This window comes from Sinohyriopsis cumingii, chromosome 6 (genome assembly GCF_028554795.1).
Source record: "Sinohyriopsis cumingii isolate HCF-2022 chromosome 6, ASM2855479v2, whole genome shotgun sequence".
Classification (NCBI taxonomy): Eukaryota; Metazoa; Mollusca; class Bivalvia; order Unionida; family Unionidae; genus Sinohyriopsis; species Sinohyriopsis cumingii.
Window position 1 is genome coordinate 54,416,035 of NC_142966.1, and position 27,824 is coordinate 54,443,858.

The 27,824-nt window shown below is 34.2% G+C and overlaps 1 protein-coding gene across 1 annotated transcript in view; it reads right to left on the reverse strand.

The window, feature by feature from the left end:
* Nucleotides 1-27,824, reverse strand: part of LOC149796957 (teneurin-m-like) — a 432,723-nt gene that overhangs the window by 341,689 nt on the left and 63,210 nt on the right. The window contains exon 3 of the mRNA XM_089961631.1: nt 20,780-20,853. The gene's annotated coding sequence lies outside the window, so the exon portion shown is untranslated. The remainder of the gene's footprint in view (nt 1-20,779; nt 20,854-27,824) is intronic.

Sequence of the window (27,824 nt, forward strand, 5' to 3'; positions counted from 1 at the left end):
ACTAGTACATTGCATGACACATGCTCATTTTCTTCAAGTTTGCTCCCATTTGGAGCCCCATTATATGAGCAGCTGCCATGCTTAAATCTATCAAAGACAGAATCCTCCTTATTTACATTGCTAAAAAAAAATCTATGCAAGATGGAATCAAACATGTATTAATTAATGCTTGCCATTGATTCTAAAGAAAGGGTGATAAAAACCAAGTTCACTATGTGAAAATTAATTTGTAACTAATTTAGTCTGTGACTTGTAACAGGTCTGACGAAATGGTTGTTACCCATGAAAGATTGGAAGGGGAAAAATAAAAAAAACTTATGTTACTCTGATCATAGTTTGCTGCTGATAAAAGTACACTCCCATCCATTTCTCCTTCTGCATCAGAAGTCCATCAGGAACCAGATGCCAAAGATTTCATATCTAGACATTCATATTTGAATTATATCCAGGGAAGATATACACTTTACAAGCTGTGCTCAGATGAAACAAATGTGTGGACGATAAGTGGATGGATGAAACAGACAGACAGACAAAAACATTAACAAGACTGCAGACTCATGATCAGAACAATGCTGAAAAAAATAACAAACTGTTAATGATGATGATATACTGCTGACAGAAAAGACCCTGCTACATGTCTTGCTCCCCAGTAACACAGACTTGACAAAAATGAAGAATTGTGAATAGCAAAAGTCCCATCTGAATTTCTGTTCTCAGTGTCAAGTTTCATACAGATATCCTGCATGGTGACAGTTACACTCCAGAAACAAAACTGGGAATGATGGATGGATGGATGAACTGATGAAAATGTTAAAACTACTGAAACTGAAGAATTTGTAAATAACAAAAGGCACATCTATACCACTAGTATAATATGTGTATCACATCTACACCACTCGTATAATATGTGTATCACATCTACACCACTAGTATAATATGTGTATCACGTCTACACCACTAGTATAATATGTGTATCACATCTACACCACTAGTATAATATGTGTATCACATCTGCACCACTAGTATAATATGTGTATCACATCTACACCACTAGTATAATATGTGTATCACATCTATACCACTAGTATAATATGTGTATCACGTCTACACCACTAGTATAATATGTGTATCACATCTACACCACTAGTATAATATGCGTATCACATCTGCACCACTAGTATAATATGTGTATCACATCTACACCACTAGTATAATATATGTATCACATCTACACCACTAGTATAATATGCGTACCACATCTAATATGTGCCAGGAAACAAAGCTGTTTTGATTATGCACTGTTTTGAGGGAAAACTAAGAGGGGGTGGAGAGAGTACAATAACTACACAGGGTGAGAGAATCTGATATATGCTGATTAATTTAGTGTGAAGGGGGGGGGCTGGAGTGAGTACAATAGCTACACAGCTTGAAAGGCATCGATACTTCACTGACCAAGGCTGTCAGTACATTTATTGTCAAGGTGGCACTTATTATATATCAAATGGATTTCTGGAATGGATGTTATGATAAAACAAACATTACAATTAACACAGATTAATTCAAATGCATTTGTTCCAGTGCATAATACTCATTGTTATTATCAACACTATTGTTGTGGCATACCCAATTAGCATTCAACATTATCTCATCCTTGTTTTAATACATGGTGGCAATTAGATCTCAACATTATCTCATCCTTGTTTTAATACATGGTGGCAATTATAATTCAACATTATCTCATCCTTGTTTTAACACATGGTGTTTATCCCTTAAGTTCTAGTATATTCAGTGGCTAAGATAATCAACAAATTGCTCTAGATTTTGTTTTTGCACAAGAACCTGCCACATTACTGCATTTATTTCCCTCAGGTTTTATTTTCGGATACAGCCACTCTTATTGCTTCTCTCTTTCTCTCTCTCACACACACACACAAATCGTCGTGAGCAAGAAGTCTGTACTAATCAGCATCAGGAAACAGTGGAATGAGCTGGATAATGACAAATGTAAGCAATCAGTTGAAATAGCAGTCTTTAAAGCAAACTGCTTAGTTACGCTAATTCTAATCTTTGGAAAGATTGTACAAGAAAGAAAGGCAGAAAGAAAGAAATATTGCAAAAGAAGCAAACTCACTGAAGGAAAACATAAAAGAAAACTTATTTATACATATACATTTATAAAATAACAAATTATGCTTCCATGGAGGCTCAAACTGCCAGCTTATGATAGTGATTTACTGGAAGCAGCCACAAGCTTGTTGTGGGATTCTTTTAAGAGTCCTCCATTTTTACACAATATTTTATACATGTCTTTGCATAACAATTAGAGTCCATTTCATAACACTGCAATATAACGCTTTCTTCAATAAACACGTCTTCAACATTCAGCTTCATTTTTTTCCATTTTATTGTCAGCTGTAGACCAAAATCTATTGTATTCAGCAGAGGATATTGAGAACTTGTGTATTGAAGTAGTTCATCAAATAGGAAAAAATAAATTTAATTATTATTTTTATCCACCATTACATTTTAGACCAAATTAGTCTGTGATACCATATGCTGCTTTTTGTTGTTGCGGGTTGTTTTTCTTCATCTGCCTCGTCTATATTTAACTCACCCTTAGCTCCATATTCAGAATATCTCATAAAAGTCAGAAAAAAAGAAAAATAATACAAATCACAAGCGACATTTGAAGGTCAATTATTTTATATTTTTTTTAAATAGAGGAGAAAATAAAGCATTTTGTGATAGTTTGTACTTGAATTGTATGGTCCATATGGCATTAGGAACATAAGATGTGGGCTAAAAATAGAATCTGCCTTATTTGTCTTTTGATTAAGGAGGAGTGCAAATGAGAATATGTTTGAAATTTGCATGTATTAGATGATTTTAAAAAAGTGACTTCAAATCCAAAAATAAAACATATGCATACCTTTATATTCTGTAAAATTATGACTTTGGTTACCCAATGTGGACCACCATAGTTTTTAAAAATAGCTCAAATTTTAGCGTATAATGTATATTTTAAAGCCAAATATGACAACATGTTTCAGTACATTCCTATGACGTTGTATAAAACAGTTTTAAAAATCAATTGCAATTTCAAATATTGATAAAAAAATTCTGCCATGGTATTATCTGTTCAACAAAAATTTGAAATTTTTTTTTAATATTTCGGCCAAAACGAGCCTTTATAGGACCTACTCCTTTCATATATATAAATTTTTTAATGGTTTTGGATTTATGCTCCATAAACAAATTTGAATGATGAATGAATGCAAAGATTTACATGCAGGTAAAATTATTAAAATTAGTGACTGAAGAACTGAGAATAGTAAAAGGCACAAAAATGTGTTTAAAAAATCTATTCATTTGCAAATTTTTCCTCGATGACTTCATATTGGATGAAGTCAGTCTGTATGCCTACAATAACATTACAATGGCATTCCATAATTAAATTCCAGAATCAGTGTAAATGATTTACCATTTTGTTTGGAATTGTAGTGTCAAGACTGGTTTCTTTTTTGAAGGATAATAAAGACTCACTTTCAGATTTTCAGAAGTAATATATAAAAAAAATCAATTCTGGCAAAAGATTATGTTCTCGGAGACAATCTTTATGCTATAAAACAATCTTTATAATAGAATTTATTTCAGTCATCAGTGTATATATATATATATATATATATATATATATATATATATATATATATATATATATATATATATATACCAAAATCTGGGTTAAATGACACAGTCATTTATAAATTTCTAGAGATGATTGAGACCTCTTGGGGTTTTAATTAACTGATATTGTTACAATTTAATGGATATATGACACAGTTCATTACCTTTTCCTGACTTTACATAAATGAAATTATGTCATTTACAGATGGTCATAATTAAGACTACAACATTTACATATGTAAATGGCTTAGTTTAGTATACTGCCTGTAAAGTTTACAAATTCAATAAATATAGCATGCATGTGCAACAGCTGGTGATAGCCAATTTGCATGTCCAGGCAGTATGTCTATATGCATTGTAGATCAATATACTTTTTTAGCAGTACAAGGAATATCATGTAAATCATAATGCTTTACCTGAATTATAAGATTTATTCAGCAAAACAACACATCTTAAAAACTGAACCCTGTCATATCAAGAGTTGAAGGACATGCAATAAATGAGACAACTGCATGCTGATCAAGATGTAGGATACATATTGGTTTACACATAAATGGGGGGGGGAGAATCAATCAAACAGCATCATTTTAATTACTATCTACTATTTACAAGTTTAGAAATTTTGGCAAGCATTGTAGCCTTAGTCAGTGGTGATATATGGGTACTCTTTACATTTATCACCAACAACAGTACATGTACGCTATGAGTTCACCTACATAGCTGACAAACATAAAGAAAATATAATAGCCACAAGACTGACATCTACTGGTTTAAAAAATTTACAGGAATCCAAAATAATACCATTTATTATGTCTTCTTGTTCTTTTCAACTGCTGACAACAGAAACCATCTCTGAGAATAAACTCCAAAATAACGAATTTGGTAAAATGGGAAAAACAGTATTTTCTTACAGGATAGAGTTAACATTTGCTCTAGATATCTACAAATGACAACAACAAAAAATAAAAAAATAATGACTTTTGACCTTGAACCTAATGTCATGAATAGAAAATAAATGAATTTTCTCGAACAATGTCAACATATAACCACATGCTACCTTTGTTTTAAATTAATTAATTAATTTTTGCCACGGGGAGTAATTTAACTAGCATTATTCAAGGCATTAATAACTCCACAAACAAAACTAGAAAAACGAAGGAAGATCTTTGACCTTAAAATCAGCCAATGTTATCAACATGTTGGCTGGAATGCAGATCAATGCAAGAGACATTAAAATTCATATATATATATATATATATATATATATATATATATATATATATATATATATATATATATATATATATATATATATATATTTATATCTGCTAGCTTCGTCAGATGGGAGAGAAAAATATATCAGATATTAGGGACATAGTTGATTTGTCCACAATAAATCTGACTAAGGTCTGATGTATTTGGTTATCCCATTAATTGAACTGCATGCATAATTAACTAATATGGGACTGGTTTTTTAGGCATTAACCATTTGATCTGTCAGAAGGCAGTGGTATATTTTCTATTTAAACTACAACCTCTACTTTATTGTTAAAAATGGATAATTTTGCTGTTACCTCCAACCCATATTTGCATAACTCAGCCATATTTTCTGGTCACAATAAATATTTGGTCTACAGTAAGGATAAAAAAAATATAATCAGTTCTGAAGAAAATCCCATCTCCCTTCCCAATTCCTTGAAAATTATGATAATTTCTGGAAGTTACATTTCTGGAAGAGCTATAAACAATAGTGATGCTGAAATGTTTATATCCAATGCCACAGAATAAATTCAATTTTGGACTTCTAGCTGACAGACCTGGTGATTTAAGCAAAAACCAGTGCATTATTCTGTGGAGTGTCAAACACTCACCGTTTTATGACCAAAAACTAATTTGCACTCCTGTGTCAATGTGACAACTTGAGCATTCTCATCTCCTTAATAACCTGGAACACTTGAAGCTATCAAAATTCACTGGCTCCATATATAAAAAGCATTTTCTTGGCTTTTAAAGCTGTAGAACACTGAATTTGAAATTAGAAGTGCAACATTACCAGAATTACAAATACACCAAGCTCACTGATGACCAAAGTTATTACAATGTTGATGGCTAATCAAGAAATGAAACAAGGAATGATATTCCAGGAAATGAATGCAGGACAAAACTGACTCTTTAAACATTTTTGTATATTTCTTCCTGACTTCTGAATGCAAGAAAAATTTAATAAATAGATATTAATTACTATAATATCAAACACTATACAATATACCCACAAATGAAATGAAATCAGCAGTGGATGCAACATCAAGAAGATCTGAAAATCAGGTGTCATCTTTTTAGTTTTTAAATTGACAGCATATGTGGTTGTAACAAAATTTAAGAACTGCAAGCAACAAATGACATCGATTCAGAAATCAGAAACAAACCTACATTTCTTTTCAGATCAGTAAAATGCAAGAGATATTTGCCAAGTAGTATGGGTTAAAATGATTTCTTTAAAAATGTATTCATATTCCTTTCAGTAGTTATGAAAAACATTTTTTTGGTCTGCAGAACAGCAATACTTGCATAAAATTGGAATACCTTCAAAACAGCATGCTTCCGGTAAATATGGCTGAATCTGGAGGAAGCCATTTAAATATTTTCATATCTTTAGTACCATATTATACACAGATCTGCATCATCTGTACAAACTCAGAGTGCCATATTGTACACAGATTTGCATCATCTGAACAAACTTAAGAGTGCCATATTATACACAGATTTGCATCATCTGTACAAACTCATTGTGCCATATTATACACAGATTTGCATCATCTGTACAAACTCATTGTGCCATATTATACACAGATTTGCATCATCTGTACAAACTCAGTGCCATATTATACACAGATTTGCATCATCTGTACAAACTCAGAGTGCCATCATCTGTACAAACTCAGAGTGCCATATTATACACAGATTTGCATCATCTGTACAAACTCAGAGTGCCATATTATACACAGATTTGCATCATCTGTACAAACTCAGAGTGCCATATTATACACAGATTTGCATCATCTGTACAAACTCATTGTGCCATATTATACAGATTTGCATTATCTGTACAAACTTAGAGTGGCATATTATACACAGATTTGCATCTGTACAAACTTAGAGTACCATATTATACAGATTTGCATCATCTGTACAATCTTAGAGTACACAGATCTGAATCATCTGTACAAATGTAGAGTGCCATATTATACACAGATTTCATCAGATGTACAATCTTAGAGCACCATATTATACATAGATTTGCATCATCTGTACAAACATAGAGTGCCATATTATACACATATCTGCATCATCTGTACAAACTCAGAGTGCCATATTATACACTGATTTGCATCATCTGTACAAACTTAGAGTACCATATTATACACAGATTTGCATCATCTGTACAAACTCATTGTGCCATATTATACACAGATCTGCATCATCTGTACAACTTAGAGTGCCAAATTATACACAGATCTGCATCATCTGTACAAACTTAGAGTGCCATATTATACACAGATTTGCATCATCTGTACAAACTCATTGTGCCATATTATACAGATCTGCATCATCTGTACAAACTTAGAGCGGCATATTATACACAGATTTGCATCATCTGTACAAACTTAGAGTACCATATTGTACACAGATTTGCATCATCTGTACAAACTTAGAGTACCATATTATACAGATTTCCATCATCTGTACAATCTTAGAGTACACAGATCTGAATAATCTGTACAAATGTAGAGTGCCATATTATACACAGATTTCATCAGATGTACAATCTTTGAGCACCATATTATACATAGATTTGCATCATCTGTACAAACATAGAGTGCCATATTATACACATATTTGCATCATCTGTACAAACTTAGAGTACCATATTATGCACAGATTTGCATCATCTGTACAAACTCATTGTGCCATATTATACACAGATCTGCATCATCTGTACAACTTAGAGTGCCAAATTATACACAGATCTGCATCATCTGTACAAACTTAGAGTGCCATATTATACACAGATTTGCATCATCTGTACAAATGTAGAGTGCCATATTATACACAGATTTCATCAGATGTACAATCTTAGAGTGCCATATTATACACAGATTTGCATCATCTGTACAAATGTAAAGTGCCATATTATACACAGATTTGCATCATCTGTACAAACCTAGAGTACCATATTATACATAGATTTCATCATATGTACAATCTTAGAGTACTATATTATACACAGATTTCATCAGATGTACAAACTTAGAGTGCCATATTATACACTGATTTGCATCATCTGTACAAACTTAGAGTACCATATTATACACATTTGCATCATCTGTAGAAACATAGAGTGCCATATTATACACAGATTTGCATCATCTGTACAAACTTAGAGTGCCATATTATACACTGATTTGCATCAGCTGTACAAACTTAGAGGCCCTTTATGCCAAAATGTTTGCAAATTTTACCTGAAATTGCTCCTCTGACATCTGAGAAGTTGAAAACAAAATGTTGCCTAACACATGATGTATGATGAACACACAGGCACAGGGCCATACTATAAGTTCATTTTGCTTTACAGACATGTCCCATGCAAATTCCACTGTGAAGGGCAAATTTCTGGTGATCTATGAAGTACGCATTAACTTGGGCCAGAGAACAATTAATTAGATTTATGGGGACAGGCGCGTATCAAATCGCCATACTGCCATGATTGGTAATGTCTTTTCATAAGGAGAATTTTATTCTTAAGCATTAACTTATTCAGACAACAGAAGACTGGTGGAGACAAAAGCTAACTTCGAGTCCGTAGTGTAAATGTCAGAATTGAAAGATTCTAGAACACTGTTACTCAAACTACAGGGGCCCTGAGTGGCCGGGTGGTCTAAAGCGCTCTCCATTATGGATTACTGCCATCTCATCTCTGCATGGGTTCGAATCTCGGATGTGGCCAATGTGGGTATGTGAGAAAGCTTGCCAGTAGCTTCTCGTGGGTCGGTGGTTCTTTCCGGGATTTTCTCGGGTTCTTCCTCCACCATTAATACTGGCCGCCATGTATAGCCTATCATGTGCTGAAAAATGGCGTTAAACCCCACAACAACAACAACAACTCAAACTACAAGGTCAAGTTGACCACGACTTTGGCGCCTCGGGAAAAAGGCGGCAGATATATTTGATTCTGGTTGGTTACGCTAAATTAAGAGCATGTCTTTCATCACGAAACTCTTTGGGCTTTAAATATTGTCTTCATCGCAATTCACTTCAGTCTAAACTTTTCTGCGAGAGAAAAGAAGTGTAAGAAGACACCGAGACCAAATTTGGCGGTAGAAGCGAGGAACGCTTGAAAGCTCGAAGGTATTTGTGATAATTCCATGTAATTTGTTGATGCCCATATATAATGCTTTGCTGAATTTATTTACTTATATTTGCATGAATCTATTTGGTACATTTGTATAACAATTTGCTTTATGAAGTATAACTGTGTCGAGTTTATGGATAGGAACTCGTACATTAATCTTCTTCAGATAAGTTTGACGAATTGTTTGAATTTGTCGTCTTGCTTCCACAAGAATTATGTTCTAAGAATTTCATGCATTACATTAGTTAATATGAGTTATGAGAATCCATATGAATTCACCAAATTTAGAATATTTCACATGTGATTGCAGTTGAGTGCGCATTGACTGAAATTATCGTTGTTAAGCCATGAAGCATGATTTCATGTATGTATAGACTTGAATGTGTATTCACTGAACATGATGTAGTAAGCCATATATTTCATTCATTCACTTGTGTAAACTGAGGCTGGCTTGGAACCGTTATGTCTCATGTGGTGTTAATGCATGATGAATTAGCCATTAAACTAACTAGGGTCGTTATAGGACATGTGGGGCCGATTGATAGCCTTGGCATCTGTTTAGCACCGATAGTAAGATCTGATAACGAGAGGGGATAATGCAAACCCCTGTATCATAAACAACAGAAAATTTAGGTTGTCTCTATTTTTTTAAAAGGGAGAAAACAGCTCTTGTGACGCATTATCTCTGAGACGTATCCTGTGATGTATTATCTCTGAGACATACTCTCGACGAATTATCTCTGAGATGTATTCCGAGACGTACTATCTCTGAGACGTATAGTGAGATATATTATCCTGAGATCCAGGTATCTGTAAATCTAAGTGCTATGCACAGAGTTGAGGGCCAAAAGTGGCAAGGCAGAGGGAAGTTGGAGGAACAGCTACAGTGGAAGTGGAGTAAACCGGAGAAACAGGTTATGCAATTGTACAAGGCATTGACTTTGATTGTTCACTCGATCCTATGATGAACTAATTCTATCAGTAAAACAGATCGGCTACTTTATTTAAATATATTTGTGTTTTGTAACTGAGTAAAAGTTTTATTTCTAGATGCAGAGTATATTCCTGATATAATGAACTCTCACAGTTGTTTTATGTAATTGATTAAATTGTTGTTTACATGCATGGGGGCTAGTGTTGGTCTGTTCTATATATCTGCTCAGATCTCTATCTATTCCACCTATAAGTTTCACCACTTATATTTATGTTTACTCAAACCAGGCAATACCATCGACGTTGGTCAACATGTAGATAATGAGAACCAAATTAAGTGGCTACCTTGAAATAAGGTACAATCCACCAACCCACAAACCTCTTTCAAGAAGGGGGGACTTGTGTAAGGTTTCTACAAAATTGACCGTGGGTCGCTTACATCCACTAATTTTACTTGTTCGGGGGTAAAAGTTCAGAATGTGTCTAAAAGATAACAAAAATAAAGTCATCAAAATGTTTCAAAGACCTATGTTAACACGGTTATTTTGGCATTTAAGTTCTGATGCATGTCTTCTGATGTGTTCAAGGTGTGGGTGACATGCAAGCACACAGAAAAGATAAACGTAATGCTACAATATACAAATCAGAAAATGCAATCTTTAAATTGCAGTGACTACGAAAACCACTTAAAACACTGAAGAAAAAAACCCAAGTAATTTTAACTTTTCCCCCCAGCCATATAAATTTCTATAATGTGAGCGATTTGAACATCAAATGAATACATTTCACATGCACTTGGCCCATATAATACAAAAATATGGCTTCATTTTCATATCAGATTCCAAACAGTACAGTCATATATCCCATTTAAGGCTTTTTAAGATATAATAAGAATTTATCATACATTGCTTAAAGGAAGAAAATTGAGGTCAAGTCATCGATTAGGCATATCATTGTATTTGCTCACTCTAGTCCACAGTGAGCAATCAATATAAAGCATGTCCTCTAGAATAGAAGTGTTCCATTTGCAAGTAAACTGGTTTTCCTCCCCAAGGCGTGGTTGCTTACTGAGAACAAACGGTGATTTTCAGATTCCAGCAGTGGACAAAAAAAATTACAAAGAGTACCCCAGCATGAATTGTTAACACTTGTTTTTTACTACATAAATTATTTCTCTGGTGTGGAGAAAAAAGTTCAACTTGCCCAAAAAATCCTATTTCTACAGACTTTTTGTAACAAGTTACTGTATTTATCTACACTGCAATCCTGTACTTTGGAAATCAGAAGAAACTACACCTCTTTTATCAGTTTCAACTGTAATTTTTTTTTTTTAAATGGAACATAAATCTATAGCTGAATTATTTTATTTGTTTCAAGTCTGATTTATCCACATGTTTGCAGTATTGGACTTTGAAAGCATCAATAACAATCACCATCATCAGGATTCAACAAGAACATATAAGGGACAACCATTTCATTCACAGGGGAGAGTCTTGTTGTTGTTGTGGGGTTTAACGCCATTTTTCAGCACGATAGGCTATACATGGCGGCCAGTATTAATGGTGGAGGAAGAACCCGGAAAACCCCGGAAAGAACCACCGACCCACGAGAAGCTACTGGCAAGCTTTCTCACATGCCCACATTGGCTGAATCTTAGACTCGAACCGCCGCAGATAGAGGTGAGATGGCAGTGATCCGTAACGAAGAGCGCTTTAGACCACTCGGCCACTCGGGGCCCCTCAGGGGAGAGTCAGGCTAATAACTAATACAAACATCTGTCAGTGGCCATCCTACAACAAATACTATTAGAATATGTCATTCCAGGAGACACCTAACAGATTTTACCTAAACAAGGAAATACTTGACTTGATTTTGGCCATGTGATTTTTCTCCCCTGTCTGACCAGGGCAAAGTGGTAGGAAAATAAGGTGAAGTTAGTCCAATGAAATCAGCCGCCAGACATATAATGATACTGATGGACAGTTTCGAACCTGATAGTACTTCTTTAAGTTGTACAACTGGAGTAGACAAACCTGTCTGCAACAGATCATGTAAATTTCAAAACTTACTTCTCATGGCTCCTGCCTTGTGGTTAGTTGAAGGTTCATTTAACACACTAACCCCTAGCGACGAGTTAACATCACAGGAGGTAGTAGCCTACTGCCAAGCCCTGTAGCATCATGGTCATGCAAGATACACTGAAGTGGGTGGTATTATATAAAGGTAGACAGATGTAGCTCTAAAATGACACCAAATAATCTGGAATATCTAGTTGCACTACAAAATATAGATAAAAAACCTCATTTTTGGACCCGACTTTTTTCTACCCAAAAATCGCCCATGGTCGGAATCCGATTTTGTGTCCGGATTTTTTACTTTTTGGTCTCAGATCTAAGGCAAACCGGTATAATTGCAAACAGGCAGATGAACCTTTGCAAAAAGTAGGATAAGATTGGCATTTGGAATAAAGAGTGGTCTCGATACAAAAATAATGGCTCCATTTAGAGAAAAAAAAGAAAAAAATGAACTCCAACTTTTACACTTCTGCTCATGTGCGAGCCAAATAGCCAATGAAAAACAATGTTTCTAACACAACTAGGCAGTATGTTATTTAAAGACCACTTTGGATTTTGTGTTTTCAGATCTATTCAGAAATAGCTTTCAAAATGTGTTTCCTACTCAATTTTCAGGCGAAAATGACAAAAACCTCCAGGGATTAATGTGCTAAGTCTGACAGGTACAAATATTCCTGGATCAAATCCTATGTGTAACAATTTGTAAATCAATGTGGAACAAGAGTTCCTTGAAGAAATTTATGCTCTACTCTGCAAAAAGAATTTTCCAGGAATTTGATAAAACCATTTCTTTCTTTTAAAAGCAGAGTGTTGAAAAAACTGTCTTGGATATTCTTTAGTGATAACAAGATTTTCAAATTAGCTGCTATGGTACACATATTGAATGTCAGCTGGGACCACTTTCAATTAGAACAAAGCAGATATGTTTGAGACTTTATGTTAATAATCCATGCCTTATTCATCCGTTCAAGAGAAATAGTGACACGATTATCATAACAGCTGTCATGGCAGCCATACTGGATGTCTGACTAGCACCATTTTAATTTAGACCAACTATGAATTTTAAGAAGTCTACTGGTGAAATCCCCATGCTGATATAGCGATCCTTTGGGAGAAGAGATAACAAAGACAGTCAAGATGGCTGCCATGGTGGCCATATTGGACTTCAGATCAGCAACATCTCTATTTACATCCAACCAGACTTCTTAATTCTTTTAGTGAAAATACCATGTCGATATGACCATCCATGTAAGAGGATAATAGCAATAACTAAATCTTCAAGATGGCCAAATTGTTAGCCATATTTGACCCCAGATCAGCACCATTTTCATTTATGACTAGCCAGACATCACAGAAAGTCTTTCAGTGAATACTCAATCTTGATATGACCATCCATTCGGGAGGAGCAGTGATATGGCCAAACAAATAAAATGTTTCCGATTGTACTGCTTTTAACATATGGGTAGGCAAAAACATTTTATTTATTCAATTATCTTTATTTTACTATGGGGACAAATTGTGGCAACCAGAAGCAAATATTTAAGATGGTCGCATTGGTAGACTTTTATTAAGGACCAAGTAGAAATCATTAAAAACGTCCAGTAAAACCCCATTCAAGAGGAGACAACAAGATTTCCATCCTTTTATTATACTTTTGTTCTTAAGGTTCATTGTAAAGATGCATAGAACAATGTATCTCATAGCAGCCCACTGGGCTATTAGACTTCAGTAAGAGTATACCAGATTGATCATTGTGTTAGCCCAAGCCCAGGCATAAGATCATTATATATACAGTATATATGCACACACTTTCTTCTTTCACAATACAAGAGACAATATATATAGAATGGACAGGTCCTTTAAAGTGCTCTGTCAATTGCTATGTCTTGAATATTCAGTAAATACTTCTAGTGTTAATTTTTGGGATGTGTTATTGTACCACTGAGCCATTCAATCGTAGGTGTAAGAAAGTTACCTCAACATAAAAACACATTTCAAATGAAGATAAAAGATGGTGACAAACCAACTAATTGAGTTAATGACCACTGACCTAAACATCCAAACATGAAAAATATTACTCTCTTTTAGGTCCGGTTAACTTGTGTATTTGTGTACCAATAGAAATTATACATTCTTCTTCCTCCCCAAGTAATTTGTCCAAAAAATGAACACCTTATTGCCAGGATTGTGTACTGATGCACCTGGCAGTCATTCGGGTAACCATTACATCCTCACTTTTTTGTTTGTTTTACAAATCAAAAATTCTATTTGCATTTTTCTTTGTTTTTTCTGTTGTTTGTAAACTTTGTTGGTCATGTACATGTATTGCCATTAGTGACAAGTTCCAATTACTGTTCAAACCTTACCTGTGAACGTGACCCAGTTCTATTTTCAATATTGTTTCATAATGTAAAAGACTGAAAACAGAATGTACTGCTGAAATAATATACATCTATTTTCATATAATCTCTTATCTCTGAAACTTGAAAAGATAGTAAATATTTTTGTTCAAAAATATCTTATTCAATACTGACCACTTTAAATCAAATAAAATATAAACCCAGTTTAGTTTAATGGAAAAGGGAATTATAAGTTAATGTTTTCAATTTGCAGTACATAAAACATTGTTGGTGGGTTCCAATTTGATGTGCATGACTGCAATCACATGTTGGCTCAATGTAAGTGATGATTGTAGCCTTTACACAAATCAAAGTGAATCAAAATTCTACCTATTGTCTCAAGATGCAAGGTAGTTTTTAATTTTTTTAATACCTTTAACAAACTCACCATTCAATTTCTTTAGGGAACTGCCACTCAGGAGTTGTGGAACATGTCAGCAGTTTTTATTCCTGCTATTGACAACACCTTCTGTAAATCCTTGTGATAATTAGGGTAATCAAGCAATTTCACAGCTAGATGGTTTATTACTCAATTACCAGTTTATGTTACAACTATTTTTTTTCATTTACCGTCAGCTTTAAACAACCTGCTTTGTGTCCAGAACTTTTTCAACAATTAAATTAATATAAAAAATGTAATAATATGGTGGACAGAAAATTGGAAGGTCTCACTTATAATTTTGGTTAATTACAGTAACCTGAACTGGTCTAGTGCACTACGTGCACTTAATGCCAAATATGCACAAGATGTCTTACTTTGACTCGCGGGGGCCCCGAGTGGCCGAGTGGTCTAAAGCGCTCTTCGTTACGGATCACTGCCATCTCACCTCTGTCTGCGGCGGTTCGAGTCTAAGATTCAGCCAATGTGGGTATGTGAGAAAGCTTGCCAGTAGCTTCTCGTGGGTCGGTGGTTCTTTCCTGGGTTTTCCCAGGTTCTTCCTCCACCATTAATACTGGCCGCCATGTATAGCCAATCAAGTGCTGAAAAATGGCGTTAAACCCCACAACAACAACAACTTTGACTCACTTGAGAACTAATCAATAATAATAAAAATAATAATAATAATAAATTTTCATTCTTGATGTACTGTTGAGCCAAAGGCTAAACTCATACCAGGTGAAGATACATTCAAATGTATGCGAGCTATCTTTCCTTTCATTTTGGGTTGAAATAATAAGACTAGCTAGTCGATTGTGGGATTTATTAATGGTACACGGTAAACTTAAAACAATACAAAATGCATACTTTGAATACAAGACAAATACAATACAGAATATAACCGACACAAATACAATTCACAGTATACAACCCTCCCACCCGCATTTATAATTTTATCACAAAGAAACTAATTATCCCTTACCAGACTTGAAGGGTATATAATTTTCCAAATTATATTCAATCCCTTGTCTTTCACTTGTGTGAAAGACCAGTGCTTTTCACAACTCGCACTGCTCAAGGTGTTGTCTGTCTCCAGCCTAGAGTAGGAATGCCTGAAGCTTTTTTGTTAGTTTGGCGAGGAAGTGATTTTAATACTCCTGACGCACGGGAATCACGCACCGTGATCGATCACTCACTCGCTCGCTCACTCATGACAACCATGCACATTGGTACACGACACAAGTCCTGGGTCACATGTACATTACTTGCACTATGTACAAAAAATACTTGACCATCTTTGGAAATGTATTTTCAGACTGGAGGCAAAAAAACTGCAACAACTAAAAACTTTTATTTTGAGCTGAACCAAACGTATTACACAAATCGTGTACGTGATTTAGAATCATTAGGCATGATATTCCACATTAGAACACTTTGTATCTAAAACTCCCTTTAAATGGTCTGGCATCGAATGCAATCAATGATCAGGAGTTGGAAACAAAATTTGTTTTTCTTTACTGATGTGTTTCTTTGCCCACCAGCATTACTATAAGCTTTATTAAAATGGGGACAACATGCAACATTATGCATTAATCCTCAAAATATCTGACCAAATATTAATTTTTTGACAGTTGCAATATATACATTTTATGACAAATAGAAATATACTAATCCCTAAAATGTGGCAAATCCTTCTGCAAGATTTTAAAGAAAACATTATGACTGTTTTTTAAGTACTAAAATTGGGGACTCGTGCTAAAAACTAATGAAGTTTAGCATCTGCACACTAAAGGTGCTTTTCTGTGTCCACACTTTAAAACATTACTAGATGCATGCATATTTTGGCTTTATGAAGATGCATCAAGTCTTTCTGAAGCTTTGCAGACAAGAAGAAACAAAAGCAAGCTGTAAATACAGACCATCATGGCCTTGGGAAAACTGCACTGTTCAGAAAAGACACAGACTTACATACTGTAGCAATTCTTGCCTTGATTAGATTCCTAATGACACTTGTCCTGGATAAATTGACTCATCAGCACAGATCGATGGAATAAAGTGAAAAACTCATAAAATTAAATAAAAGCTTCATAATACAAGGCTTATTGAGAATTGGCATGGCAAATAACAACAAAATAGAACATGATTGAGAAGCATCTCCAATGTCAATAGAGACATTTTTCTGCTGGCCATAATAACAGTTTAAATCACAGCTCTTCGCATGCTACTACCAACAGAATTTTTTTTATTTTTCATTCGGATTATTCAAAGCTGACTGAATTACATGGCTTCAATTTAATGCAAGGGTAGTATCTTTGTAAGAAGAACAATTCAACAGTATATCCAAGCAGAGACAGACAGAGAGGAAGGATTAAAGTTACTTATTCTAATGATCACTAAATGCACTAGATCTGTCAGTTAGCAAGTGCTTACAGAATGCACACTGCTCTATACAAATAATCTGACAAAAGCCATACACACAAACAGAAAGACAGACAAAGTTTAGGTGACAAAGCCCATACAGACAGACAGAAAGACAGACATAGTTTATAATAAAATTCCAAATTTGCTAATCCAACCAAAAACATTATATGGGGCACAAACCCTTGTGAATACAATGCAATCTTCATGAAGAGACCTCAGATGGCTCAGGGCATATTGACTTCAGAAGAGTGTGCTGTATGGACACAGTTTGTAATGAAACTCAATGTACTTACCTAACTAAACCAGATTATATATGGTATATAAACTCCTGACATGATACAACTTCATAACATTTTTCATGAAGACATATTGAACAGGTCAGAAAATATAAAATGCAGATTGTATATATAATGTAACAAAAATGAGGTAATGTTTAAAATACTGATCAGTTTCCATGGTTTCTGGACTTCATGTCTAGTCATCATACAAAAGCACAAGTTTCATGAAAATATCTCAAAGGGTTCCCATGATACTGAGTAAACAAAAGTGCTACTAATGGACAGACAATTCATTTATCATCACATTTTAGGCACACAAAAAACATGTGTTTCCTATTGCATTAGTTTTAAAATTAGAGTAGGTACCATTTTTTTAACAACATATATATATATATATATATATATATATATATATATATATATATATATATATATATATATATATATATATATATATATATTATAATGGTTAGCATATATATAATGCACTAAGCAATCCAAGTACTGGGCAAAATCAGCTCAATTAGATTCATAAATACATTTTGGAAATTATTTCAATTTTTTTATTATTTACTAGTAATTTTTTCTTTGTTTTGTTAACCCTTTGGGGGAAAAAGTGCTAGGGTTAGCACCTACAAATATGGATGGATGGCCAACCATAAATGTACATGGTTTTTGTTTTACCTTATAAACTTACATTTACCAAATATGTTATGGCTAGTATTGTGCGGATTTGCTAGTCAACCTATGCAATCATGCATGCATCCACTGATATTTGATCCATACATATGTACATCGATCTGTACATACATACATTAATCCATACATACATGCATCGTTGCATACATCGATCCATACATACATACACTGTGTATCCCCCAGAGGTGTAAAATTGAGGGTACAAAAAAAACCTAGGTGTCAAAACTGGGGGTCAAATAAAAGATGTGGGGGTCAAAAATGTACTGACAAATTTTCATACGACTCGTACTTTTTCAGCTTGAAATAGGATATTGCAACTTGCACAACATTCTCTCTCTCTTTCTCTAAACATACAAATACACCAACATGCACAGTTAACAAACAAATACATTGTCCATTCAAAGAATAATTTTATTAGTTTATTTTTCTTTTAAAGTCGTACTTTTAACAGTCTCCTCAACAATATTATAGCCCAACACATTACATATAAGCCAATACAAAAAGCCAAATAAATCTTTTTAACCAAATGGGAGTTAATTTACTGCCTTTCATCAAATGTGTACTATCATAGGTTTCATTGTGCTTCGTCCTAGAACACATTTATCCAAATATCAAGGAGGATACTGATTCATCTTCTTTCTAATAAGTTACACTTGAACTTTAAGAACTTTCTTTTATTGCAGTAAAAGTTAAAAATCAACAAAATCTGCAATGACCCGCTGACTTTGTAATCAAAATAATGCATTTGTCTCTGCAAGTTTACTGATTTCTTTGTTGTGAAATAATGTCTTAGGTTATAATGTGTTCTCAGATATCTTATGGCGAACGAGGGCCTATTTTTAAAAATTTTAAAATCCTGTCATGAAAGGATTATTCACTTTTGCAGTCTTTGCAATCATGCGATCAGAAGTCACACCGGTAATCATAATGAATATTCCAGTCAAGGGAATAATTTTCTCCATTTTTCATTAAAGTTAGATCTACAGTTACTCTACTGTATTCTGCTTCTTTCACTTTCTTCGCTAATGCTTTTTAGTGCATGACGTTTTAATCTGGAGATCACTTTCTAGTGCAACGAGCCTTGATGTTAAATATCTAGAACAGCTTGCTGAGCTCGATGGAAATCACAAGAAGCTCATGAGATTAGGGGAAGCTACTCCATCATAACATTGCCTATGCTAGTCTGGTTCATTGTTTTATATGTTCCCTGCGTTGCACTTTGCTATACGAATAGAGGAGCGCAAGGCAGGGAGCAAACAAAGCGGGGAACCAGTCAATGCCTATACACGAAGTATATACGATGCCATCCATCGTCCAATGCATTGGGTATTAAATAAATCATGATCATATTATGAAAATCCTTTGCGTCAAAAAAACGCACGGTAACAAAATGTGTGCGTCTATTTTCTCCAGCGTGCGTCCCTGATGCACAAATGTACATAAAGGGAAACACTGCATACACACACACACACACATACATACATATTGTAACTAAAGAAACTAAAGAAACTAGCATTCTATTTGGTGAAGGATTTTTGCAGGTAAAAATAGAAGATGTATTGAAATCAATTAATTCATGGGCACAATAATAACGGTATTTCATTTACCACTGGGATCAAAATGAAGACAAGTTTAACATCTGAAATCTAACAGCAAAAGAAACCAAAACTTTCATCAAATTAAAAACAGGAACATTGAACACTGGCAAACAAAAATACCATAGTGACTGATATGGCCAGATCATGTTTGATAGATGAGCAATACCAACTCGTAAGATCTAGCAGTTTGGTATCTTCAGCAGTAAATGTCACAAATGGGTTTTGCAAACATTCATTTCTAGGCAGCTGTTTGGATTATTGGATGACCATGAATCCCTTGCCACTAATGTAAAGAAATGGAAAAACAATGCTGAACCAACAAATCAAAGAATGAGAAAAAAAAATACAAAACTGAACAATTATTTGCACATGAGTTTCTTTAATGACAAAGTTTGTTTGGGGATTAAGCCTTCCAGACTAGCTAACAAGGAAGGAAAGCCATGTAATGTCTGATGACATGGTGATCCTCCATCTGTCTTTCAGTTCTATTTTCCCATGACAGGTGACACAACCTGAAGGCAGGTAGTGCTGTGTGGAATCATTAATGAGGAATCAATAAAAGATGCACTAGTTTTTCAGCTTCAAACCATCCGTCCTTGGTCACAACATCAGCCTAAGATGTCAAATTCAATGCAAATAGTGATCCATCTTTCTAAAAGCAACCAACAAATTAGCACTTTACTGTTTTTTACATGTTTTGTCTGTTGCACACTAATCAATTTTTATCTTCACTTTTCTTGACAAAACGACAAGACAGTTTCTGGATTCTGAAGGTCAAATATGCTCAGAGTATTATCCAGATAAACAAAGCAATTAATATTTTGCCAATTAAAAACCACACTGAAATAAAAAAAACATACACTGATACAGAAATCTAGATCATTTTTAAAGAAAATAACTTACCTCAAAGTCTTTGATTGTATCCTAGCTGTATGAATGACATATATAAATATAAATCCCTCCTGATTTCAGCTCATCTGAAATGAAAGAGAAATTAAATCACAATTTGGAACAAAAATTGAAAAGTTTCAAAACATTGCTAATCCATTGCATCCACAAGATTTACTGCATTTTCTTAATGATGAAAGGAATTGCATTTCAGTTTTTTTTATTTTATTCAAATCTGCTTAATTATTTACTTTGTGGATTTGAAAAACCAATCCATTTTCATTGAATAAGATTGGAAAGATATTCCTATTATCAATATAGATGGATTATTATTCAGTAGTTATTTAAAATTGTGGTTTCTAGTAATAATAAAATCCACGAATTTGTAGAAATTCAATAAAAGTCCATTTCTTCTCACCTTTTATTGTCTTTAATAAATGAAATCATCCAAAATATTCACAGATTCCGAGCTGTCTAAACCTGATGAAAGGAATTATTTCTTTGGGAAAAATTAGGGACCGCTGCCTACAATTGGGCAGAATAAATTAAGGTGTACACTTTAGAGCAATCAGACTTTAAAGTGACGAACTTACTCTAAATTCTTTAGTCCAAAATCTCCTGAAAGAGGAAAGAGTCTCAACTCCATGGAAAGCCTAAAGAGAATAGTACTTTCCTCGTTAAACAAGAAAGGGACCAGGTGGCCGTCTTGTAAAAAGAAAGACAAGGCTTAGTGCTAGTACGCACAAGTTCTTAAAGAGAACAGCAATAAGGTATGCAATTTTAGTTTCATGAAATATTGTATTATTTGATTGTTTGTTTTATGCTTTATACCACTAGGCCACTCTGGGCCCCATCTGAAGACAGAAGTCCTGGGAAAAGAAGGACAAGGTCAGAATAAAAAGACCAGAAAGTCCATAAAGGGGCAAAGCATAGAGCTTAGAAAGGATGAACTAGGAGATGTTGATATAGGTCCAGACAGGAAGGTGATGCATATCGGTCGTGGACATTGTGCTCTTTTCACCTCCTGTTATGATGATGAAATAAATCCAAATTACACAAACCTATTAAATTCTATTAATATAATCTAACTTGATCTGGAATTTCTGTTATTAATTTGTTCTAGTTAAATTTGTTATTTTCTTGTCAAAGTGTGGCTCATATTGCTTTATTTCTTCCCAGTAATCTCGTTCAGTTCTCTGTTCAAATTCCAATCTTCTGCCACTCCCACCAGGATATAATATCGAGGGAGGTCATCCTCTAGATAATGCCAGCCAAATCCAGTTAACCACCCCTCTTACAAAGAGGGTGATGTTACAAGTATGTGTAGGCTGTAAAATAATCGCCCAAAGGATTAAGTACCAAAGAGATCATTTGTAAACAATATTTATTTCCAAAATGGTTGTACCAATGAAACCGAAATTTTAATGAAACTTGTGTACAGGATTGTGATTTTGTGTAATCTCCAGCACTCTAATCAGAAACATCCTCAATAAAAATAAAAAAATTCAAGAACTGAAAAAAAGCAAAAGTGGTGCCTTCTAGGCATTTAATAGTAGTCAAGTTAAGGGTCATATGACCTTAATGAAACTAAAGGGTTACATATGACTGACCCTCTTAAGTCAACATGGAACACAGGTTTGAAACTCTAGAATAAAAGATTTGACTCCAATGGATTAATTTTGGCATAAGTTTGAAAATTCATCAGCAAAGTTTGGCATCTCTTGGTAACAATACATTTAGCAATACATCAAGCTGAAGACTTAAAAAAAAAACATTCTTACAAAAGCCAACACATGCATAAGAAATGCACTTAGCAACTGACTGGTAACCTATAGCAATTAGCAGGCACTGAGAAATGCCACTGTCTATATGTCCTTATCTATCAAGCTACCTGCAATCTCTGTCCCTTTCTTGATGTGAAATCCTGCTTTCAATACCTTATATATTTGCTTATGAGTCCAACTGCAAACTGCATAGACCCAGATCTGCCATCAAATAATGGCCTTGCAGATCTGGGTCTGTGCTTTTTGTTAGGAGAAATCAGTATAACAAACAATATAGACCCTGATCTTCAGGCACATTATGCAACTGCAGATCAGGATCCATGTTCTTTGCAGTTTTACATTACTTATAAGTAAGTACATTTGGCATGTTATGTAACTGACATGCAATACTGCAACAGCCCTACTCATTTATCTTCTTTGACATCATCTTGGATCCTCATTGATTTGTAATTATCTTTGCAGGTAAATAATTAATTGTTGCCAGTCTAATGTGTTCAGTCAGGCAAGCTACAGCCATATCAATAATTAAACATTAACATCTATAAAACAATCAGGCAAAATAACCATAAACTTCAACACAACACATAATCACGCAATAGCGAAATCAAGCAGCAAGATTATGGACATTTTAAAATATTTTTTTCATCTTCGCAATGGATTTAAATGTTGATCAGTATTAGCATAACACTGCACAACGATGATTGTGAGTTATGTTGATTCGCTTGTGAGAGTAGTAAAATATACACCAAAGTAGAACACCTTTATATCGACTTCTGATGGTAGATTAGCCCCTGTGGCAGCCATTATGGATGTTTGTTTATTCGATTGATGTGACTAGTTTTCATCACGTAGTAGGCTATGCATGGCATCCAGTATAGCCAGTGGAGGTGGAACTTTGGAAGAACCACTAACCAACAGGAAGCTACTGGCAAATTTTCTCACATACCAATGATGGTCATGGTGAGATTCAAACTTGTGCTGACAGAGTTATCTATAAAGGCAAGCTTCTTAAATCACAACAAAAGCAAATCAACCAGAAGTTAAAGTGACTTGTCAACTACGCCACACCATAAACTCCATTGCAAATCAACTTGAAGATTGTCAAAATCTGAATACACATTTCAACAGCTAATGTCGAGTCGCAGCTGAGTTTTTTTTATATGGCACAAAATAAAAAACTGATAATACGATTAATTTGCAAATGATAACAAAATAAAAAGCAGAGTTAAATGCCAAAGTATAAGGTTTCAGTCAGTAAGAATTCCATATGCAAGCCTGCAAACATCATTACATAATAACTATCAACTAGCTGAATAATCTAAGTGGTCAGTGGTCCACTGGGATTATTAAAAATAAATAGCAACTCCTGACTGCTGTTGATAGGTCTGTTTTAAATAAATATCCCACAAAATGTCTGGCATCACAGAAATACCTTCTGTCTCAGAGGATAACCTTTCTTTGCATGCAATCTTCAATAAATAAAACAATTACAAAGGTCCCATAGCACCTCAAAATTTGGAAGTTCTAATCTATAGAAAGAAAATAAAATGATTTCAGTCTGATTTAAGCCAAGTGTATACATTTGTCATTCCAGTGAAACACAAGCCCAGCAAAAGCCTCTTTAAAGCTCATCAAAGCAGATCATTCACTTTGCTTCCATTCTGATTATGCAGTCTACTGAAGTATATGTTACTACAGTTGAAAGTTAAGTATGTTCCAAGTCCATTATCATCTGCTAGTATCTGGTTTCTATGATGATTTATTGGATACATGCATCTGAACTAGTTATTACTAGACAATTAAGTTGTACATCCCATTAAACAGGCACTGAAACTACTATAGGCTCTGTGATGTAAACATTTTATTATGAATTATGTATTAATTAACGAAACTGATACCGCTATATGAGTACAAAGTGGGAAATAGCACAACTCCTGGAATGCATGGATCAATTATTAGGCTTTTGCTATGCATTACGATACATCTATTCATCTAGCTCTATAAATCATGAAAAACATTCTCAACGTACTGAATGCCTGCCATTTAGCTAATGTCCTAAGAGAGTTTATTAGTTAAACAATTCTACAAGCATATTTTTTGACAGAATTTGTGATTAAATGTCTACTAAAGCCAACAGCATGGTGTAACACTGTTTGATGCTATTTTGTCCCTATCTGAATAAACTGAAAATTATAAGCTGTCAGCAGGTTTGTTCAGCATGTTAAGTTAGTCAAACTTTGAAAACCTGACATTTAAATATCCCATTATTGATGACAATCAGGCTCTCTGTACACTGTATATACAATTCACTGATAACATAATTAGTGCAGATCATTAACTACAAGAAACCATGCATATTAACAAATTATTACCATTAAACCTTGCTAGAGCAAAACCCCACTAAAGCAAAACCCCACTAAAGCAAAACCCCACTAAAGGCAAAATCATACAACAAACATGCTTTGTTATAACATGAATTCACATATAACATATTTGCATCATGACTCATATTACTAAGTCTTTGATCTTTATTTGTCAACACTAATCAAAACATCAACCAGAAAACAGACAGACAAAACACTTTCAGAAACCTACAGCTTACAAATTATTACTAATACTCTATCTACAGCCTCAGTGTTATATAAATTGTCAGATGGTACATTTATTATATTACTGTATGTTTTACTTTATTTAGTTTAGACAGATAACATCTTGCATTAATAATCAGGAGTAGAAATAATAGTTTCAAGATATGACTTTCCATTTAGGAGTATCAATAACAAGATTCTTCAAGTTGGCTGCTGCAGTGGCCATATTGGATGTCAGATTGGCACCATTTCATTTAAGACCACCTGGACATCACAAGAAATGTTCTGGTGAAAACCTCACATCAATATGACTTTCTACTCAAGATCATTAAAATGGCTGCCATGGTGGCCATATTGGATGTTAGATTGGTATAATTTTCATTAGGACAAACTATACATCATGCAAAGTGTTTAGTAAAACCCATACTGATATGACCATCCATTCAGAAGAAGCAGCAGTAACAAGATTTTCAAGATGGCTACTGTGGTGGCAATATTGAATATCAGACTGGCACTATTTTAATTTGGGACCAATTAGATGTCATAAACAGTCTTTTCGTGAAAAATCCAAGTTAATCTGATCAGCCTTTAAGAAGTAGCTGTTACCAGAATATCAATGTAGTTTAGGAGTATTATTAACAAATGTATGCCAACAGACAACAAATGAAGGATGGACATGAACATATTTGATGGTATAGTAACATAATTAGTATATTTTAAAACATCTTCATGATTGGATGCTGTCCAGGAAGAACCACATACCCATGAGAAGCTACTGGCAAGCTTTCTTACATACCCAAAATGGCCAAGCTCAAGACTCTAACCCATGCAGGCAGAGGTGATAATTTGGCAGTGATCTGTAGCAGTGAGTACTTTAGACCACTGTCTCACTCGGGGTTCCCCTTTTAGCTTGCATCCAGAGAAACCATGAAAATAAAGGACTTTAAAAGGCCTCGCAACCTACATTAAAGACTAAAAACCAACAAAGTTTTCAAAAGGGTCATTCTTGCCAAACAGTATTAACTTAACTCACAGACTGTTTTATGATCCAAGTTAAAATGTTATAAATCTAATACCACTTCAATAAACTGGTTCTCATTACATCAATGGGACAGAATAGACACAAAGCTACTATCAGAATTCCACAATCTAACTATATTAAAATTAGAAATGGCATTCACTAGAGGTCTATTTTAGGTCCATTACTCTCTCTAACTTTCATAAATGACCTTCCTCTATAAATAGAGCACAGAAACACAGAGACTTGTTTGCAGATGCTGCTGCTGCTAGTACAGTTTCAGGTGGAGATGATAGTACTGTACAAACTTTGTTCAACTGCATTATAAGAAGTACCAAGATATGGTCAAAGCAAAGTGAAATGATTAGAAGTGAAACAAACAAAATTTAGTGTAATACCTTCACCTATAACTGAGAAACTTCATCTTGACAATGTTTGTACATGATCCATTAACAGCTTTTCTAAAAGTAAAATTAAGGAAACCAACCCATACAAATAAGAATACTGTAGCACAATGTGCCATTTATTAACTATTTTTTGACAATATGGTGAATGTGCTCCAAATGTCAGAACAATTAAGCCAGATATAAAAAAAACTAGCAAATCTGATTCCAGTTGTTCTTTTCTATTTAGCTTCTAATATTCACTCTCATACACTGGAAATGGCTTTAAATAAATGATTAGAATTTCAAAATGAGTATTTGCCTATAACTATATGGACTATAGTAAGCCTGAAAACATGAGATATCTGTCTGATAAAAAATCATGGGTCACGTACACTAAAACTCACATGATCAATTATAACCAAAACCCAATCCTGAGCAATTTAAATGTAGTTTAAACTAATTTCAAAGTGAAGATTTGGAATTATTCCCCCACATCAGTATTATTTCCATTTCAGTTCACAGTTTTAAAGAAAAACATCTCAAATATTTAAAACCTGATTTGTGCATAATTTCTGTATTTCTTTACAGTTTTCATAGAATGCCTACTTCTTTCTCAACTGTTTGTCTTTGTGCATGAAAATTTCTGTTCTTGTTTAAACAATTGATTGATATGTTAGTTTGTTAAAAAGTGTGGCATCTTCCCCGCACCTATTCTTCTAGTAAGACAGACTGTTGGAAAATAGTTAAGGACCTCAAGAGAAATGATGTATTTGTACAGTTCATTTAAGACTGCCACTGACCATTACTTTTCATCTTTGTTCAAAGAAAGTTGCCTCTATAGCACCTGTAGGGCACATAAATGGACCCCAATTAAAGCAAAGATAAAAGCTATTTATGGATGATTTTACACTGAATGAACTGAATCCATCTATAGCTGGCTTAGTGTGCTCACTGCCAAAGATACACAAGACAATCAGTTCCAATGACTGACAGATATATCTTCTTGATTATGATTTGCTTTGGTTGGTGACCAGGAGAGAAGGTGAAATGTATAGCAAAAACACCACTGTATTTATTTCCAAAGTTGAGACCTGGGCTGAGAAAACATGCCAATGCAAAAGTGCAAAATAGATTATAGAGGGGACTCATTATTCAAGCATGAGGATTTCAGATCCTGCATGGAAGGCTCATGGCAGGTGATGCTGATAATGATATCTGCTTGAATTTTAGTGAATAATCAAGAAACTGTGAAGAACATTTTTCTTGCATAAAAAAAAACTTTTT